The sequence below is a fragment of the Leptodactylus fuscus genome, chromosome 2 (genome assembly GCF_031893055.1).
Source record: "Leptodactylus fuscus isolate aLepFus1 chromosome 2, aLepFus1.hap2, whole genome shotgun sequence".
NCBI classification, from domain to species: Eukaryota; Metazoa; Chordata; class Amphibia; order Anura; family Leptodactylidae; genus Leptodactylus; species Leptodactylus fuscus.
Window position 1 is genome coordinate 10,572,642 of NC_134266.1, and position 19,998 is coordinate 10,592,639.

The window sequence follows — 19,998 nt, forward strand, 5'->3', positions numbered from 1 at the left end:
CACCCCATATTATAATACTGTACCATTATAAACCTCACACTCTAATACTGCCCTGTAATACACCACACGGTATAATAGTGCCCCATATTTCACCTCACATTATAATGCTGTTACATTATACACCTGCACCTCACATTATAATTCTGCCCTGTGATACAACCCTCATTATAATACTGTCCCGTAATACACCCCCACTATCATTCTGCCACATAATACTGCCCCATAATAAACCACAAAGTATAATTCTGCCCCATAATACATCTCACACTATAATGCTGCCTCACAATACACCTCCCACTATAATACTGCCTCATAATGCACTCCACAGTATAATTCTGCCCTGTAATACAACCCCCAATATTATTATTATTGTTTATTTATATAGCACCATCAATTCCATGGTGATTTACATTTGGGGGTTTACATACAATACAACTCTCATTCAAAGAGTTTTCTGTATTTTCATGACTATGACAATTGTAGATTCACACTGAAGGCATCAAAACTATGATGGCCAAAAGTTTTGAGAATGATACAAATATTAAAGTCTACTGCTTCAGTTTTCCTAATGGCAATTTGCATATACTCCAGAATGTTATAAAGAGTGATCAGCTTAACAGCAATTACTTGCAAAGTCAATATTTGCCTAGAAAATGAACTTTATCCCCCAAAACACATTTCAACATCATTGCAGCCCTGCCTTAAAAGGACCAGCTACCATCGTTTCAGTGATTGCTCCATTAACACAGGTGTGGGTGTTGATGAGGACAGGGCTGGAGATCAATCTGTCATGATTAAGTAAGAATGACACCACTGGACACTGTAAAAGGAGGCTGGTGCTTGGCATCATTGTTTCTCTTCTGTTAGCCATGGTTATCTCTAAAGAAACACGTGCAGTCATCATTGCACTGCACAAAAATGGCCTAACAGGGAAGAGGATCGCCGCTAGAAAGATTGCACCTCAGTCAACAATCTATCGCATCATCAAGAACTTCAAGGAGAGAGGTTCCATTGTTGGCAAAAAGGCTCCAGGGCGCCCAAGAAAGACCAGCAAGCGCCAGAACCGTCTCTTAAAAGTGTTTCAGCTGCAGGATCGGGCTACCAGCAGTGCAGAGCTTGCTCAGGAATGGCAGCAAGTAGGTGTGAGTGCATCTGCACGCACTGTGAGGCGGAGACTCTTGGAGCAAGGCCTGGTCTCAAGGAGGGCAGCAAAGAAGCCACTTCTCTCCAGAAAAAACATCAGGGACAGACTGATATTCTGCAAAAGGTACAGGGAGTGGACTGCTGAGGACTGGGGTAAAGTCATTTTCTCTGATGAATCTCCTTTTTGATTGTTTGGGACATCTGGAAAACAGCTTATTGGGAGAAGACGAGGTGAGCGCTACCACCAGTCTTGTCTCATGCCAACTGTAAAGCATCCTGAAACCATTCATGTGTGGGGTTGCTTCTCAGCCAAGGGAATCGGCTCTCTCACAGTCTTACCTAAAAACACAGCCATGAATAAAGAATGGGACCAGAATGTCCTCCAAGATCAACTTCTCCCAACCGTCCAAGAGTAGTTTGGCCATCAACAATGCCTTTCCAGCATGATGGAGCACCTTGCCATAAAGCAAAGGTGATAATTAAATGGCTCAGGGAACAAAACATAGAGATTTTGGGTTCATGGCCTGGAAACGCCCCAGATCTTAATCCCATTGAGAACTTGTGGTCAATCATCAAGAGACGGGTGGACAAACAAAAACCTACAAATTCTGACAAAATGCAAGCATTGATTGTGCGAGAATGGACGGCTATCAGTCAGGATTTGGTCCAGAAGTTGATTGAGAGCATGCCAGGGAGAATTGCAGAGGTCCTGAAGAAGAAGGGTCAACACTGCAAATATTGCAACGCTGCATTAACTCATTCTAACTGTCACTATAAGCTTTTATTACTCAGAATATGATTGCAATTCTATTTCTGTATGTGATAAAAACATCTGACAAACACACAGAAAAACCAGAGGGCAGCAGATCATGTGAGAATATAATATTTGTGTCATTCTCAAAACTTTTGGCCATGACTGTACTTTACAAAGAATTGTGAAAAAACTGAAAATCTGTCTTATATTCTCGGTTCTTCAAAGTAGCCGCCTTTTGCTTTGATTCATAGTTTTGATGCCTTCAGTGTGAATCTACAATTATATAGTCATGAAAATACAGAAAACTCTGAATGAGAAGGTGTGTCCATACTTTTGGTCTGTACTGTACAAACAGATATAATACTAACAATGACTGACTGGCACAGTGGGGTAGAGGGCCCTGCCCGCGAGGGCTTACAATCTTATGTGTCTTGGTAAGGAGTTCCAGAGTATGAGGGATGCGCAGGAGAAATCTTGGAGACGGTTGTGTGAGGAGCGGATGAGAGCAGAGCGGAGTAGGAGGTCTTTGTAGGATCTGAGGTTACGTGTGGGCAGGTAGCAGGAGATAGGTCAGAGATATATGGAGGGGACAGGTTGTGGATGGCTTTGTATGTTAACATTAGTAACTTGAATTCAGTTCGCTGGTCAATGGGTAGCCAGTGAAGGGATTGGCAGAGGGGAGTGGCTGATGAAGAACGGGGGGGGGGGGGGGGGGGGGGGGGCGAGGTGAATTAACTGGAGGATAATACTGCCCCATAATTACATTATTACTGTCCAGTAGTGATAATATATATATATATATATATATATATACATTATATATCACTGGGGGGCAGAAACCCCTAATATCATAGATAACTATATACTGGTAGGAGTTCCTTCCATCCATCCTTCCTTCCGTCCGTCCTTCCTTCCTCAACCCCCTTGTAACACCAGTGTTGGGTGCCTAGCAGAGTACTACAACTTGAGGTGCATATCACCACCACCAGGTTATCTGTGATACACATTGTCTGTCCGCTGCTACTCCACATTATCATGCCTGTGCTTTTCTTTCTTCAGTTGATATTGCTGGACCTGCCCATAGGGGGCACACATACTTCCTTCCTTCTACATGAAGGGGGAGTGAGCAATGGCTGCCATGAGTACAGGTACATTTTCCTTTGGCAACTCTTGGAAGGGTTCATCAGACTTTGGGTCAAGACTCTTTCTCGTGCCTTTTTACCAGCACCCAGTCTCATGGAGTTTGATCCTGTCACTTGTTCAAGGTCTGTAAAAGAACTACAGACATCATGCCCTTTTCTCAGTTCATGATGCAGTGATACATCTTACTCTACCAGCGTGTTACTGCTTATTAGAATTGCATCTGCTGAGGAAAATGCAGTCCTAGTCTCGGGACACTACCAAAAAGCACCTCATATGCTGTGTGTTTTCCTATGTGTTGTGTACTTTACTGCGAATAGGGCCAGAGGGAGACGCCAGGTCCATGGCTTTCCTGTTTCTTCCATAGCTTTTTGGATTTTCAGTTTGAGGGTACCATTTAGACTCTCCACTTTCTCACTACTCTGTGGACGGTATGGGGTGAGGAACACTTGTAACCCCACAGCCTCCATTATTTCTCTCGTTATCTGTCCAGTAAGTGTTTTTCATTATCACTCTCGATGGTCTCGGGAATACCTGCACACTACTTATTTCAGTAATTTATCTTCAGTTTGTTTTGGGGTGGCTTTCTGTACCGGAAATGCCTCAGGCCATCCTGAAAACAGATCAGCACACACCAGCACATGCTTATACCTTCCCACCTTTGATAACTGTATATAGTTAACCTGCTATCTCTGGAACGGATACAAGGGCTTCAGGCTGTGTTTCTGAAGAACCTTTTTCTTTTTCACCTACAGTGTGCCTGTCACATGTTATGCAGGCTCACATATATCTGGCTACAGAAGTGCTAAAACCTGGAGCTACCCATCATTTTCTCACCAGGTCACACATGGCTATCTTTGAGTGGTGCACTTGTGAATGAGCTGCTTGCGCCATCATTGGGGACAATTCTCTCAGTAAACATACTCTCTTACCACTGACCATCAGGCCTTGTTCATCCTTTTTCTTTCCTTGCTGTTCCCAAGTCTTCTTTTCTTCTGGGCCATTTTGGTCCTGCTGTGTCTTTAGAACCTGAAAAGAGAGCTGAGAGGTTTGGTCCAGTATGGTGACCCCCTGTGTTGAGGCCTGTTCCCTAGAATTATCTGCAATTAGTTTGGCAGTTGTGTCTGCCCACATGTTACCTCTGCTTTCTTTTGTATCAGTCTTGGTGTGTGCCTTGACTTAGAGTATACCCACCCGTTTGGTTAGCAGCGGGGATCTATCACCTCCTGAACAGCCTGGATATCCTTTATAGACTTATTATTAAACATAAGGAAAGCTCTTGCTCTCCAGATCGGGCCATAGTCCTGTGCTGTACCAAAGGCACAGCGGGCTAACCCTCAACCATTTTACACTGTTTCGGTGAGTGGTTTCAGTTCAGTTTCTTGAGCTGAGACCTGTGGGGATAATGGTTCTGCTTGTTTTACCTCATGTTCAGTGACCACAGCATATCCGGCGAAGAATTTGCCATCCTTCCCAAATAAAGAGCCATCTACAAGGAGCTCAAAATCAGAGTTAGCAATAGATTTATCAATTACATGATGAAACCCTACAGCTTCTTGTTGTATACAATCATGTTGTTCTATATCGTCAGCAGAAGATACTTGTGTGTAGAGGTTGTTTGACTGTTGTCCTGCCATTTCCCCTTTTTGTGAATCCAGTTGCAACACTCAGGAGGGCCAGGGCTGGTATCACGGGTAATATATCAGATGTGGCTGGCTTTTAGGGGGTCCCTGGGTCCCAAATGTGCACAAAATCTCCTTTTTGATGTCCCCGACTACCCACCCCCACGTGATATCTGACAATGACAACAGACAACCAGGTCTCGGGAGTAGCCGTTGCTCTTTTACTAGCAGGGCAAGGTAATACAAATGTACATATGGAGTAATTCTTCACATACAATACAGCGATCTTTGTAGGTAGTGTCTAATTAATCAGGTGATGGAGCTTGGAGCAGGAATGCTTTGGATAGTTTAATTAGTAGTTGCTTGGGTAGTTAAACTTGTATATACTTGTAAAGAGGGCCTGTATCCAGGGGGTTAGTACTCAACAAACTGGGTACACGTATGTAGAAGAGCAAATACAATTATCAGCAGCGGGAGACCCTCAAATTCTGCCAGACTAGCTATGGGCTTCTTAAATATAGATTTGTCCCAAAGACATACTTGAATAGAGAGATACGTGTGAGGTCCCAGATGTATGGATAACCAGGTCCGTCAACTTTAGTGCTTGTAGGCTTGGAGCTTCAGAGGAAAACACTCTCTGAGGAGAATCTTGAGTACAGAGGAAAAGACATCTCTGTTTGGAGTGCCCTGAGACTTGGCTGCCATTTTCAGCTTTCCATGTGCTGCTAGCTCCACATGTCTTGTCTAGATGTCTTCACACAAAAGACCCAGACAAAAGGTCCCTAACCCCCCTCGAGGGGGCTGTAACTCCTCCTCCTCCAGGCCAGTCAAGGGAGCTTGATTGGTCCTGAAGGTCACCTGATCATACTGGACATTCCTGTACACTAGCAACTCAAATTACAATGGCAAGTATAGGCAGGAGTAGTTCACAAAAGCATCCAAAAGATGGCACATTAATAGACCCCCCCTGTGTGCTGGCTCTGGTAAAATAGAAACACTGGTAAATATATAGAAGGAATGAAGGGGGAGGAAACTCTTTACCTTATATGCAAATGTCCATACCATCTCGGTCTGCAAGGACTATTAAAGGGAATGGGACGAGCAGTACCGGGACATTACACAGTTCCAACAAAGTGACTGGATTGAACACATTACAAGATGCTAGCACATGCTATAAGCAATAGACATTCAGACATTTTCAGAGACAATGACAATCCTTTCTGTATCTACTAAGCTCCACTTCATTACCATACATATAGTTGGGCCTTATCTCTCCCTCCTGTGCCATCACACTAATTTAGAACCACATGGCCCAGCATGACACAAGTATCAAAAGAAACAAAGCACCATTGACTTTATGCACAATAATTCATAGTTAAAAAATGTTTTTAATTGTCAGCTCATACAATCCCATACAAGTAAACTCGGTCTTCTAGAGCTCCTACATACACTCCAGGGTTTCATACAGTTCTGTGAGATTCATAAATACACACAATACTCTCAATCAGTGCAACAGGCGGAAGAAATGGGAGATCATAAAATATGGAGGCAATGTCAATACCTATTGTGGCCACTTGATCTCCCAATCCATCCACCGCGCAGTGCCTACTCAACTAGTGGGATATCTGCTCAAATCCTAAGCAGACACAAGCTTATAATACACTTTCTTGAAAATCATATAATTTATTCAGTCACGCAAATAATGTGCTTTAAAGGGATCCTATCATTCAGATGACATTTTTTCTAAGTTCCACATCGGAATAGCCTTAAGAAAGGCTATTCTTCTCATAACTTTTGTTGTCTTCTCCGCGCCGCCATTCGCCTACAATCCCGATTCTTGTCAGTATGTAAACTAGCTCTCTCTCAGCACTGGGGGCGGGCCCCAGCGCTCAGACAGCACTGGGGGCGTCCCCAATGCTGCGAGAGAACTCTCTCCACCGCCATCGCCTCCTCTTCTTCAGCAGCGTCATCTTCAGCCTCTTCTTCCGGCCACGAGAAAATGGCCGCTTGTATAGTATTGTAAGGGGCCATTTTCTCGGGCCTGTGGCCATGCGCAGTCTGCTCTGGCCAAGGCCTAGAAGTAAGAAGACACCACCAGAAGAAGAGAATGAAGAGGCCGTTCCTGACGAAGGTGGAGGTGGCGCTGGAGAGAGTTCTTTCATAGCATTGGGGCCGCCCTCAGTGCTGTCTGAGCGCTGGGGCCCGCCCCCAGTGCTGCAAGAGAGCTAATTTACATACCGACAAGAACCGGGATTGTAGGCGAACGGCGGCGCAGAGAAGACAACAAAAGGTAGGAGAAGAATAGACTTTCTTAAAGCTATTCTGACGTGGTACTTAGAAAAAATGTTGTCTGAATGATAGGATCCCTTTAAATATATTATACACAAAAAGAGATTACAGATATGCGAGTTACTTTGAATTCATGTAGGCAGAGCTGAAACAATGGGTTTTCTTCTACAAACATGTACACAAGAATGTAGATTAGGCCTTCTATTGTTTACTGTATTGTGCACTTTGTTCAAGAGGAGGCGGATTACAAAATATATAATTGCTACATCACCTTTCTGGGGAATCTCTTAAAACATTATCCAAATGCACCTTCTTTATGTGAACCAAGTTCAACTTCCTCTGAAACCTTCAATCATTTACTAACTTGCTGAAACACTTTGTTTTCTGAATACTCTGATAAGGTCAGAGGCCGTGTTGATGGCCAGTTGACCAATAATCCTGGGCAACTGTCGTCATCCTAATTCATAAGGCTGAGTGCCAGCAGTAAGGAAATGACACCACACACAATGTTGGTTTTAGTACCTCTCTCAACCAAGGAAGAAAAACACTGACATAGTTTATTTAAGACAACGTGGGGTTAAATAGCAGACAAAGGAATAGAGTCCTGTGTATGTTCCCATATTGATGTAATACATCTTAATCACAGAGAGAGAGAGAAAGATTAAACCGCTCCATATATAGTCAGCTGCTCCAGTCTTGGGTGGATTCTCCTGAGAGTTATCTTCTGGCAGCCAGCCAAACATGTGTCCTCACTTGCACACAATGGGGTCTTATCCTGGGTGCAGGCACCATCTTGTAATTCAGTTTCAAACATAAACAACTTTATCTAGCATTCAACTTTTAAAGGGGTATTCCCATAACTCTTGTTCTGCAGCCTGAAGGCTCTGTACTCTCTTCACTTCCTGGATTTCTTGCACATTGGTGGGCGGGGTTTCACTTGCTCTGCTATCTGCTATGCATTACCACAGTATGAAGCTGATGTGGAAACTGAAGTAGCAGAGCTGGATTTGAGTCAGTTTGCATTACATACAGAGGTACCGGACTCCTTATCTCAGCCAGATTCAATTAAACCGGCTGATAAGTGGAAAAACTGAAGATAGACAGCACAGTAATCCCGGAGCTCTCACCTCCCCCTCCCCTATATGAGGAGCTCTGTTGCTTGTCAGCCCCTCCCTCCTATATATCTATTATCTACTTTATGAACAAGGTTCTTGAAAAGACCAGCGGATTTACTTTCCTTGCAACCCCCAATGTTGAGAGAACACAAGACAAGAGGAAAGCAGAAGCAGACAAAGGTGTGATCAGTATAATTAACATACAGTAACATAATTGAGTATAAGGTTGTAACATAGTTCTAGCACATAGCTAGTGGATAAGGCACAGAAGAAGCCACATCCCATCCATTATAGCTTCTAGGAGGATGAGCTCTCTGGATAGTACCTGAGAAAGGAATGTAAGATGGTTACAGGCACGCCCTAGAAAGCAATGTAAGATGGAAACAGGCGCAAACTGGCAACCTTCACATGCTATATTCACACTATGGTTTTGACCTGTTCCTTGGTGTGCAGCACCATAGTTCCTACCCTGTCTGATCAGCTGCTACCAACACTGAGACTACTTTAGAAGATAGTGGGCTGACAGACTCCCCGCAGCAAAATTCAGTTCTCTATAGTATCGTATAGGGCTTAAAGGGTGAAGATTCGGTGATCTTTATAGACAATGCCCTTAGGTGACACCTGGGACTTAGTCTTCTCTTTGTAATCACTTTTGGGACAATGGAGGGCACGTTTCATCCATGGACACTAGAGTTTCCTCACTGTACTTGTAGTGGAGCTGTTCAGCATAAATCGCGTGCTAGATGGATTGTACAAGCAGGGGCTTAGATGACGTGGCTGTTCCACTCTAACTGCCTCTAACTATGCTGAAGAATTGATGGCGCTCTTCCACAAGCTTGTTTGCTAGTCTACGACTATTTACCAATTTACTGCACCACTTGAACCCCTCCTATCTTCTAGAAACACAGAGCACAAGCCACACCTGCTTACACAGAAAAAAACTGAAAAAAACCTGGAAAAGTGCAAAGCCATTGCTAAATAATATAAATTGAATACACAAAAACATAAAACACACTATACATAAAACACTTCAGTCCTTAGCAGTGGCCCCAGATATAAGACTATCAGTCTGTGTCATACACAAAAACAACATGCCTACTAGGCAACCTGGTAGTCAGAACTTAGATGCCAACAGGATCAGAAGTTGTCAGTAATGCTAACACTAAGTAAAGTGGTTGGGAATTTCATGTAGCCTGAGGGAATCACAGGCTAATATCCCCCAAGAATTACCTGTAATTTTTTTAAATGTAGATTGTGAGCCCCATATAGGGAACACAATGTGCTTTTTTTTTTTCTTCCTATCAGTATGTCTTTTGTAGAATGGGAGGAAATCCACGCTAACACAAGGAGAACATACAAACTCCTTGCAGATGTTGTTCCTGGCGGGATTCAAGCTCAGGACCCCAGCGCTGCCAGGCTGCAGTGCTAACCACTGAGCCACTGTGTTGCCCCTACCCGTAATCTGTGACAAAAAGTGGCAGAAAATGTTACATTTACCTGCTGTGCCACTTCTGGAGAAAAATACATTACATCTGTCTCCCTGGAGCCATCAAGCTGTCCTAGTACTAGGTGAATAAAAGATGGGCTTGGGGGTTTTGTGGAGCAAGTTTTATTTTTGAATGGCCCCAATTTGGGATACTTGTAATTCATGAAATTATTTTTATTAACCATTTCTAAGGGTGGACGAAAAGCGTGGTCTATAGGTTGTAATGTTCTGTGGAGGACAGGAGCGGGTGCAATGCTCTGTAAGAGAATCGTTGGTTAGGATGGGAAGGTGGATATGGGAATTTATCTGTGATGGTTGTACAAGTGCCAGGATGATCCATTGTGAGCACATCATTATAAAGAGATAATCCATGGGCACCATGCCTGGTTATAGTGCCACCTCAGTGATCCCAGACAGAGATTGTTTATCCTGTACTAATACCAATGTCTGCACCATATCAAGCATAAGCCGTAATTCACAGGGTCCTCCAGATCTCGTATATAGTCTATACACAGTGGGGCTTATTTATGTACTGAACGCCAGTCTTAATAATGAACCTCTTCATAAATCAGTCAGACATCATTGTATATGAATGAAGATCTGCGCCAGTTACGAACTGTGTACATTTACATCAGAGATTCTCAAACTTATTTTGTCTACCGCCCACCTCGAGATTTAATTATTTTCTAGCGCCCCCCCCCCAAAAAAAAAAATATTTTTTTTTACTTTACTACATCTTAAGAATCACAATCGCAGTCATTATGTTAATAATTACATTATGTGTGTCATGTGAAAATAAGACTTTCTGATGAGGGTAATGTAAAACACCATTTTGTAATATTAGGATAACTTTTATTCATGTTATTAAAACAAACATTTTAATTTTAAAACTAATCTAATGTGAAAGATGAATTTGATGATTTTTAACAAGTTTGTTAATATCAGGCTCGAATTTACTCAAAAACAGCCGTAAGTCACCGCGTTCGGTAATCTGCAACCGATTTCTCTTTTTAGTTAGTAACGTTGCCGCAGCACTAAATTCACGTTCACACAAATACGATGATGGGAATGCTATCAAAAATCGTTGAACGATGGACCACAATCCAGGGTACAATTGGCTTTTGTAGCCAAAATTCTTGGTATCCATTTTTGAATTTTATATTTATTTCCTCGTTCGTTATCAGTTCTATGAGTTCTTCTTCCAGCTGGGGTGATCCTGCTGTGTTGACATTTGAAAAAGGATCCAACAACCAGTCCGGTATTTCCAATTTTAAAATGTCCTGGAATCGTTCTGCGAAATCACTGTGGAGGTTCTCCAAATGTTGGCAGTAAACAAGCAAGTCGTTTGCTTGCGTCAATTAGCCCCACCCCCAAATTAGCGTGTAGCTCCGCCCACCACATAGCGTGATCCTATGGGATGACTGAAGGGCCTGTGATGTCATCAAAAGGTCCTGTAGACTTGGATTTACCTTGTACGGAGTTTCCTAAAGGACCTGGCTCCTCTGCCCACTAGCAGCCTGCTCTATATAATAAAGCTTTATCCTAGTGAACAGAGAGACCAGGTCCTTTAGCCCAGTAGGATTTAGACTGCTTTATATAAGAAAGCAGCACTTATTCCACCCCCCCCCCCCCCCCTCTATCTCACAGCAGGGAGCTAGGTGATGTGTATGTGATGTGTATGTGTGGTGCAGACACAGGCTGGCTCCGTACACTCAGCCCCCACTCAGCAGGGAGCTACGTCATGTGGCTCCCTCAGCAATGAGCAGGGGACCAGGTGCTAGTGTCCATAATGAAGTGAATAAAGTAAGATAGTGGACAAACAAAGCAGTTTTGCTGAAGCAATGTATTTAGGAAAAGTCTTAAATCCACATTAACAAGCAGTATAGATAGAATCATTGTTATGATACCACCCTTTTAAATTAGCCATCGCCCCCCTAAACCGCTTCAACGCCCCCCAATCTTCTCTGTGCCCTTTACTGCCCCCCTATAGGCCTCCAGCGCCCACAAGGGGGCGTTATCGCCCACTTTGAGAAAAACTGATTTACATTATAACTCATGCCAGAATTCACTCAATGTGGCGAGCAAGGTGCAGAACGTGGGTGGTAGCACATGTGTAGCGCAAGAAAGTTCCATAAATGTGCGCCACAATACCATCCTTCTACACAAGAGGGATTGATACATTTTCCCTACTGTTATTGTCAGGATCTTGTGTATCTCCGTTACTGTAAAGGATCCTTTGACACCTCACAAAGACATAGGAACAGATCTATGAAGACTTGCTTATAACCCCCAAAGTTGACAGAGGGTTCACCTAATTTATGATGTACACAAATCCTCATAGATGAGGCCTACCTTGTACTAGACTGTGCGTTCATACCAACAATCTTCATAAATCTGCCCCATTGTGTTGTTATATAAAAAGGCCCCGATTTATCAGTATATAGTAGTGGTGATAGATTATGCTACACGATACCCTGAGGCCGAACCCGTGAGATATACTTCGGCTAAGCTAATTGCCAATGAGTTCTTTTATATGTTCTCTCCGACAAGTCTACCCAAGGAGATCCTGACTGACCAAGGGACTCCTTTTATGTCCATGGTAATGACAGAGATGTGTAAGCTCCTGAAAACTAAACACCTGTAAACCTCTGCGTATCCCCCCCAGACAGATGGCCTAGTGGAGAGGGTCAATAAAACCCTTAAGGGCAGTGGCGTAACTATCACCATAGCTGCGGAGGCAGTTGCCACAGGGCCCGGGACATTAGGGGCCCGGTGACAGCTGCTACTGCTGCTATCATTATACTCGGGGGTCTTTTCAGACCCCCGAGTATAATGATTGGCGGACCGGGAGAGGTAAGAAACATAAAAATCATGTTACATACCTCTCCACGATACTGCCAGGCCTCCTTCCTGACATCCTTTCTGACGTCACATGAACCCGGCCTGCGTCCCGGGTCATGTGACGTTCGACGTCATTGTACAAGGACAGCAGCGGAGAAGACCGCGTAGGAGCCGGGGGACAGGTAAGTAACAGTGGTTTTTTAAGTTTTTATACCCCCGGGTCCCAATTATTATACTCTGGGGTCTGAAAAGACCCCAGAGTATAATAATTGTTTATGGGTGTCCACAGTGGGACATAATACTGTGTGCAGGGGCCACTATGGGGGATAATACTGTGTGCAGGGGCCACTATGGGACATAATACTGTGTGCAGGGGTCACTATGGGACATAATACTGTGTGCAGGGGCCACTATGGGATATAATACTGTGTGCAGGGGCCACTATGGGACATAATACTGTGTGCAGGGGTCACTATGGGACATAATACTGTGTGCAGGGGCCACTATGGGACATAATACTGTGTGCAGGGGCCACTATGGGACATAATACTGTGTGCAGGGGTCAATATGGGACATAATACTGTGTGCAGGGGCCACTATGGGACATAATACTGTGTGCAGGGGCCACTATGAGGGATAATACTGTGTGCAGGGGCCACTATGGGGCATAATACTGTGTGCAGGGGCCACTATGGGACATAATACTGTGTGCAGGGGCCACTATGAGGGATAATACTGTGTGCAGGGGCCACTATGGGGCATAATACTGTGTGCAGGGGCCACTATGGGACATAATACTGTGTGCAGGGGCCACTATGGGGGATAATACTGTGTGCAGGGGCCACTATGAGGGATAATACTGTGTGCAGGGGCCACTATGGGGCATAATACTGTGTGCAGGGGCCACTATGGGGGATAATACTGTGTGCAGGGGCCACTATGGGGGATAATACTGTGTGCAGGGGCCACTATGGGGCATAATACTGTGTGCAGGGGCCACTATGAGGGATAATACTGTGTGCAGGGGCCACTATGGGGCATAATACTGTGTGCAGGGGCCACTATGGGACATAATACTGTGTGCAGGGGCCACTATGGGACATAATACTGTGTGCAGGGGCCACTATGGGACATAATACTGTGTGCAGGGGCCACTATGGGGGATAATACTGTGTGCAGGGGCCACTATGGGACATAATACTGTGTGCAGGGGCCACTATGGGACATAATACTGTGTGCAGGGGCCACTATGGTACATAATACTGTGTGCAGGGGCCACTATGGGGGATAATACTGTGTGCAGGGGCCACTATGGGGGATAATACTGTGTGCAGGGGCCACTATGGGGGATAATACTGTGTGCAGGGGCCACTATGGGGGATAATACTGTGTGTAGGCGCCACTATGGGGGATAATAGAACGCGCAGAAATGTGTAGGAGGGGGTCAGTTGTGGTCATCGGGGGGGGGGGGGGGGCCCTATGTCAAAAGTTTGCCACGGGGCCCCGCCATTCCTTGTTACTCCACAGGTTTTTTTCCCCATTTAAGTTGGTGTATGGTAGACACCCGTGTGGTCTCCTAGACATAGCCAAGGAAACCTGGGAACAAGAGCAAACTCCGTACAGGAGTGTAATTGAACATATTACTCTGATGCAGGACAGAATTGCAGCAGTAATCCTATTAATATTATAAATGTGAAAGTTTGTGAGTTTGTGGGTTTGTGTGTTTGGATGTTTGCATGTTCGGATGTTTGTTCCTTTGTTTTTTCCCTGCTTCCCAGTACATTATATAGAATAATTAATGGCGGCATCATGAAGAAAAATTTGTCCCAGGAAAAATTAAGACCTCATATGGCTCTGGGAGCGGAGAAATAAAAAAGTTATGGGGTTTAGAAGGAGGGGAGTCAAAAACGAAAAGCAGAAAATGCCATCGGCGGGAAAGGGTTAACTTCAAATACTTCTATGTAAAGTTTATACCAACACTGTATATATAGCAGCTCAAATACTAATTAACTTCAACACAAAAGTCTCACGTATTCTCTGAATTACAGCAAAACAAGATACAAAGTTACATTTCATATCCCATACCTTATACACACTACGAAAACCTTACCCACGCCTGTATATACCCACTACTACAATCACCGCAGACGAAGTTGCGGGTACCAGCTAGTAGGTATATAACCTAGGAGCCCTGACAGTGTCACACACTATGTATTATAGATATATAGTCCTAGGAGCCCTGACAGTGTCATACACTATGTATTATAGATATATAGTCCTAGGAGCCCTGACAGTGTCATACACTATGTATTATAGATATATAGTCCTAGGAGCCCTGACAGTGTCATACACTATGTATTATAGATATATAGTCCTAGGAGCCCTGACAGTGTCACACACTATATATTATAGGTATATAGTCCTAGGAGCCCTGACAGTGTCATACACTATGTATTATAGATATATATAGTCCTAGGAGCCCTGACAGTATCATACACTATGTATTATAGATATATAGTCCTAGGAGTTCTGACAGTGTCATACACTATGTATTATAGATAAACTAGCTGGTACCCGCGACTTCGTCTGCAGTGATTGTAGCAGTGGGTATATACAGGCGCGGGTAAGGTTTTCGTAGTGTGTATATGGTATGGGAGGTGAAATGTAACTTTGTATATTGTTTTTGCTTTAATTCAGAGAATACGTGAGACTTTTGTGTTGCATGTAATTTGTATTAGAGCTGCTATATATACGGTGTTGGTATAAACTGTACATAGTGACTTTGGGACAGAGGTATTTGAAGTTAACCCTTTCCCGCTGATGGCATTTTCTGCTTTTCGTTTTTGACTCCCCTCCTTCTAAACCCCATAACTTTTTTATTTCTCCGCTCCCAGAGTCATATGAGGTCTTAATTTTTCCTGGGACAAATTTTTCTTCATGATGCCACCATTATTTATTCTGTATAATGTACTGGGAAGCAGGGAAAAAATTCAGAATGGGGTGGATTTGAAGAAAAAATGCATTTCTGTGACTTTCTTACGGGCTTTGGTTTTACAGCGTTCACTGTGCAACCAAAATGACATGTCCCTTGTATTCTGTGTTTCGTTACGATTCCGGGGATACCAAATTTATATGGTTTTATTTATATTTTGTCCCCTTAAAAAAAATCCAAAACTGTGTTAAAAATAATTTTTTGAAAAGTCGCCATATTCCGACGCCCGTAACTTTTTTATACATGCGTGTACGGGGATGTATGGGGCGTCTTTTTTTGCGGGAACGGGTGTACTTTGTAGTTCTACCATTTTCGGGAAATGTTATTGCTTTGATCACTTTTTATTCAAATTTTTAGCAGAATCAAAACAGTGAAAAAATGGCGGTTTGGCACTTTTGACCATTTTTCCCGCTACGGCGTTTACCGAACAGGAAAAATATTTGTATAGCTTTGTAGAGCGGGCGATTTCGGACACAGAGATACCTAACATGTATGTGTTTCACAGTTTTTAACTACTTTTATATGTGTTCTAGGGAAAGGGGGGTGATTTGAATTTTTAATCCTTTTTATTTATTTTTTTATATATTTTTTTTTACTTTTTTTAAACTTTTTTTTTTGCATTTATTAGACCGCCTAGGGGTATTGACATGGGTGGGCGGTGTCGCGGATTGTCAGAGTGGTGGGGGTCGGCAAACATAGCTGCTCTGGAGCGTTAAAGAGCGCCTCCTGGAGTATCATTAAGGGGAGGGGCAAAGTGGTAAAGTCTATGTATATGAGATTGTGTGGGGTTAGGGGCGAGGCTGGAGAGGGCAATAGGAATTTTGTGGCTTGCTATGGTCCAAAGTGTGTGAGATTGCAGAGATGGTGGTGTGAGTTTGGGTTTTGTGGGGGTCCTGGCACAAACGTATGTGCGCTATTGTGATGAAAAGTAGCCTATTGTTTAATCGAGTGTAATGACTATGTTTGTGGAAAATTTCAGCCAAATCGGTGGAGCGGGTTATCCGTGATTGAGGAACAAACATCCGAACATGCAAACATCCAAACACACAAACCTACAAACCCACAAACTTTCACATTTATAATATTAATAGGATTAATGGTGGCATCATGAAGAAAAATTTGTCCCAGGAAAAATTAAGACCTCATATGGCTCTGGGAGCGGAGAAATAACAAAGTTATGGGGTTTAGAAGGAGGGGAGTCAAAAACGAAAATCAAAAAATCCCATCAGCGGGAAAGGGTTAACTTCAAATACTTCTGTCCCAAAGTCACTATGTAAAGTTTCTCACAACACCGTATATATAGCAGCTCAAATACTAATTAACTTCAACACAAAAGTCTCACGTATTCTCTGAATTACAGCAAAAACAAGATACAAAGTTACATTTCATATCCCATACCTTATACACACTACGAAAACCTTACCCGCGCCTGTATATACCCACTGCTACAATCACCGCAGACGAAGTCGCGGGTACCAGCTAGTTCTTATAATAAAGGAACATATGGAGCAGGCCCAAATGGCCCAGAACCGTGTCTATAACAGATCAGCAAAACTTAGGACCTTTAATCCAGATGATCTGATGATGGTATTGATTATTAGGGTCCATTCACACGGAAGAAAATGGTGAGGAATTTGGTGTGGAATTTCAGCGCTGAAAAAAACCCCTCCCATTGACTTCAATGGGTTGCTTTCACTGCTAGCATAAAAAGGAACCCATTGAAGTCAATGGGAGGCTTTTTTTTCAGCGCTGAACTTCCACACCAAATTCCTCACCATTTGCCTCTGTGTCAATGGACCCTAACTGTGGAAAGTGAATTAATTTCTGGATGAAATACTAAGGGCCATATTAAATTATTGAAAGAGTGCGGGATGTGAAGTATAAGGTAAACCAGCCGAGCAAGAGAAAGGACAAACACATATACCATATAAATATACTAAAACCCTGGAAGGACAGGGAGTCACTGTCATCAGTAAGTGCCCCTAGCAATGTTCCTACTGAAGGGGTAAGTACTGGTAAAGCTTCACCCGAGGTACAAATATCAGAGACTCTGTCTAAGTCACAGAGACAGGAGACAAAAGAATTTGTATAGAGCAGTGGTTCTTAACCAGGGTTCGATCGAACCCTAGGCCATGTGCACGGTTCATTTTGAGTACCAGTAAAAAAACATATACCTATGTTTTGAATTTGGAAATAAATCATATTTGATTTATCACTAAAGAAGGGTTCACTGAATGTGCAGATGAAACTGGTGAAGAACAAGGATAAGAACCACTGGTATAGAGAAATAATGATGTGTTTTCTGAGTTCCATGGACGCACCAACGTGATAGAACATGATATTGTCACTGGGGCACAGGTACGGGTTAATCTAAAACCGTACCGGATACCTGAAGCTCGTAGACAAGCCATAACTGAGGAGATCAAAAGTATGTTGGCACTTGGGGTAATTGAGTCCAAGAGTGACTGGTCAAATCTAGAGATGAGTGAACAGTAAAATATTCAATGTTTGTTATTCGTTTCGAATAGTTGCTCAATATTCGACTATTCGAACGAATATCGAACCCCATTATAGTCTATGGGAGAAAATGCTTCGCTACAGGGGATCCCACCATTCGACTCAGGAGAGTCACCAAGTCCACTATGACACCTCAGCAAATGATGCGAACACCCTTGAAAGCAACTGGGACAGCAGGGGAAGCATGTCTGGGGGCATCAAGTATCTTTATTATGTCGGGATCCCCTGTCAGCTTGCGATATGCCGGAGCTGACTTTTTCACCTAGGAATGCATCGACTAGCGTTGATTGGCCAGTCCACAGGATTCGGCCAATCAACGCTGGTTCTGCCTGAGGAGGCGGAGTCTAAAATCGATCCACAGCAGTTTCCATTCTGGTCCGATTTTAGACTCCGCCTCCTCCGGCAGAACCAGCGTTGATTGGCCGAATGCCGTAGACTGGCCAATCAACGCTGGTCAATGCATTTCTATAGTGAGATATAGCAGAGCTGGCCTTGCGGTTAGCCCAGCTACTCCGGACAGATGAAAGAGCTCTGCACTACACCCAACCATCCCTCCAGCTACTCCTCCTGTACTAACACGACTAGCTCAGCTTGGCTATTCTTTAGTACTACTAACATGCTCAGCTCGGCTATTCCTTAGTGTAATAGCCGGCTGAGCGTGCTAGTAGTACTAAGGAATAGCCGAGCTGAGCGTGTTAGTACTACAAACCCCAACCCCCGCCCACACTCTCCTAAGCCCCGCCTTCTCTATAATACTAGTTGGGGAGAGGGGAGCAGGGCGCTCTGAAACCCGGACCATGGACCGAAGTGGACCAGGAACAGAGAGCTGCAGGTAAGCGGACACGGGGGGTGGGGGTGGGGGAGTTGGGGTTTGTAGCACTAACACGCTCAGCTTGGCTATTACACTAAGGAATATCCCAGCTGAGCTAGTCATGTTAGTACAGGAGGAGTAGCTGGAGGGATAGTTGGGTGTAGTGCAGAGTTCTTTCATCTCCAATGTCTGGAGTAGCCGGGCTAACTGCACGGGCTCTGCTGTATCTCGCTATAGGAATGCATTGACCAGCGTTGATTGGCCAGTGTACGGGCATTCGGCCAATCAACGCTGGTCTATGCATTCCTATGGGAAAAAGTCAGCTCGCGCATATCGCAAGCTGACAGGGATCCTGACAAGATAGAGCCCCAAAGAGCTGGGTGAGTAACATTCCCCTCTAAATAAAGGTTATCCCTAGCTAACCCTGCCTGTACATCTGTCCCTGTCTCACATTCATATAGTTCACTGCTCCAAATTAAGCAAATGGTAAATTCACCATTCGTCTAAATTGGAGGTCACCTGATTTTGGCGGCCAATGGGTTTTTAATTTTTTTTTTAACTGCCTCCGTTGTCGTAGTTCCTGTCCCACCTCCCCTACGCAGTAATTGGTGCAAAAAACGTGCCAGGGAAGGTAGGAGGGAATCAAATTTTTAGTGATTTTGCCACCTGGTGTTCGATTGGAATCGAACACCTCGAACAGCCTGATATTCGATCGAATATCAATTCGATCGAACGCCGTTCGCTCATCTCTAGTCAAATCCCATCGTTCTGATTCCTAAGCCAGATGGTACCATAAAGCTTTGTAATTATTTTTGTAAGTTGAATGAAATGTCTAAGTTTGATGCCTACCCAATGCCCAGAGTTGATCAAGAAGTTGGGACATGGTAAGTATTTCTCCACCCTCAACTTAACCAAAGGGCACTGGCAAGTGTCGCTCACTAAGAAGGCCAGAGAAAAAAACTGCATTTGTCACCTTGGATGCTCTATTCCAGTATGTGACTATGCCGTCTGGTTTACATGGGGCTTCAGTGTATGACACTGTCAGATGTCCTAGGACTGTATCTATAAAACATAGTGTATAACACTGTCAGGGCTCCTAGGACTATATATCTATAATACATAGTGTATGACACTGTCAGGGCTCCTAGGACTATATATCTATAATACATAGTGTATAACACTGTCAGGGCTCCTAGGACTATATATCTATAATGCATAGTGTATGACACTGTCAGGGCTCCTAGGACTATATATCTATAATACATAGTGTATGACACTGTCAGGGCTC